Here is a 2827-nt window from a genome sequence, read left to right as displayed (position 1 = left end):
TGGTACCCCATAGTGACAGTGACCCTTCCAATACTGACCCCTGTGGTACCCCATAGTGACAGTGACCCTTCCAATACTGACCCATGTGGTACCCCATAGTGACAGTGACCCTTCCAATACTGATCCCTGTGGTACCCCACAGTGACAATGACCCTTCCAATACTGACCCCTGAGGTACCCCATAGTGACAGTGACCCTTCCAATACTGACCCCTGTGGTACCCCATAGTGACAGTGACCCAATCTGAGTGTGTACCATTAATAACCACCCTCTGTTTTCTATTACTGAGCCAGTTACTTACCACATACAGACATTTTCTCCCAGTCCAAGCATTCTCATTGCAGTATCAAATACTTTGGAGGTCCAGATATACGACATCTATTGATTCGCCGCTGTCAAGTCTAGAACTTACCTTCTCATAGAAACTGATTAAATTAGTTTGACATGACCGATTCCTCATGAAGCCATGCTGATATGGCGTTATTTGCTTATTTTCATTGAGGTACAGTACTCCCATAGGCGTGCGCAGCCTATTGTATTTGGGTGTGCACCCTAAAGTACAAACACACACGCCCCGCGCACATGTGTATGTATGTATATATATTTATTATATACATACACACACAGGCCGGGCCTCACCCTAGCGTTGCCGTGACTCCGCCTCTGCGCAGTGGCGACTCTAGGAACAATATATAGGGGGGGCACATAAGATACCACAGTCAAAAATGGGGGGGAGGCACTAATAATTTTCACCACTTAATCATACTACTGAAAAAAACAAAAAAAGTATATATAAATAAGATTACAAAATACGAGAGTATTGCAGTATGCAGGGATATATTTTTATTGTACTATCCTAATACTTAAAAGACAAGCTTTCAAGAGTTTTCCTTTCTTCCTCGGTATTGCTTCAGACCTGAGAAAGAGAGAAACACTCTCCAAAACTTTTCTTTAGAGTTTAAAGCAGTTTCAGCGCTATAATAAAATAATTTACGTACAAAAGAAGCTATTCAGTCGTCACTGTGCTGTCCTCTGCTTGCTTCCGCGGATCTTCCCCTCCTTTCAGTCTCTCCTCAGTGCGCAGGTGCACTGTTATGGGGGATCTGTGGATGACACACTGTTATGGGGGATCTGTGGATGACACATTGTTATGGGGATCTGTGAATGACACACTGTTATGGGGGATCTGTGGATGACACACTGTTATGGGGGATCTGTGGATGACACACTGTTATGGGGGATCTGTGGATGACACACTGCTATGGGGGATCTGTGGATGACACACTGTTAAGGGGGATCTGTGGATGACACACTGTTATGGGGGATCTGTGAATGACACACTGATATGGGGGATCTGTGGATGACACACTGTTATGGGGGATCTGTAGATGACACACTGATATGGGGGATCTATATTACCCCTGTATAAAGTCCCCTGATAGCCCTCCTCAGTTATATTAGCCCTGTATAATAATTTGACAAACACATAGGGCAACAGCACTCTACATACCAAAGGTAGAGTACAAAAGTATATTACATAGTAAATGCTATGCTAATAACTTAGAGATGCTTAGCAAATACATTTTGTACAAAATCATTTGAGCCCGTCTGCCGCACGCCAAGGCGATCTCTAATAAGACGGGTCCTAACACTAAAGCTCACCTGTTGGGTGCCATAACAGCGACCATGAAATCCAGGAAATGCAGGTCCCACATGCATGGTAGGCCCCTTTTGATCCATATCTGTGTGGAGCCAAAATGGCCTACATCGAATCCAGGGACTATAAATACCAGCATGCATGCTGAGCAAACTATATACTCAAGCTAATTAAAATCAGCCTGTGAGGCAGAAGAGGCTAGGGAGTGCACGACCCTGTATAATAATTTCCCCTGATACCCCTTAGTTATATTACCCCTGTATAATAATGTACACTGATACCCCTTAGTTATATTACCCAGCCCTGTATAATTTAACCTGATACCCCTCAGTTATATTATACAGGGAGTGCAGAATTATTAGGCAAGTTGTATTTTTGAGGATTAATTTTATTATTGAACAACAACCATGTTCTCAATGAACCCAAAAAACTCATTAATATCAAAGCTGAATATTTTTGGAAGTAGTTTTTAGTTTGTTTTTAGTTTTAGCTATTTTAGGGGGATATCTGTGTGTGCAGGTGACTATTACTGTGTATAATTATTAGGCAACTTAACAAAAAACAAATATATACCCATTTCAATTATTTATTTTTACCAGTGAAACCAATATAACATCTCAACATTCACAAATATACATTTCTGACATTCAAAAACAAAACAAAAACAAATCAGTGACCAATATAGCCACCTTTCTTTGCAAGGACACTCAAAAGCCTGCCATCCATGGATTCTGTCAGTGTTTTGATCTGTTCACCATCAACATTGCGTGCAGCAGCAACCACAGCCTCCCAGACACTGTTCAGAGAGGTGTACTGTTTTCCCTCCTTGTAAATCTCACATTTGATGATGGACCACAGGTTCTCAATGGGGTTCAGATCAGGTGAACAAGGAGGCCATGTCATTAGATTTTCTTCTTTTATACCCTTTCTTGCTAGCCACGCTGTGGAGTACTTGGACGCGTGTGATGGAGCATTGTCCTGCATGAAAATCATGTTTTTCTTGAAGGATGCAGACTTCTTCCTGTACCACTGCTTGAAGAAGGTGTCTTCCAGAAACTGGCAGTAGGACTGGGAGTTGAGCTTGACTCCATCCTCAACCTGAAAAGGCCCCACAAGCTCATCTTTGATGATACCAGCCCAAACCAGTACTCCACCTCCACCTTGCTGGCG

This window comes from Bufo bufo, chromosome 1 (assembly GCF_905171765.1).
Source record: "Bufo bufo chromosome 1, aBufBuf1.1, whole genome shotgun sequence".
NCBI classification, from domain to species: domain Eukaryota; kingdom Metazoa; phylum Chordata; class Amphibia; order Anura; family Bufonidae; genus Bufo; species Bufo bufo.
This window is presented reverse-complemented; position numbering follows the sequence as displayed.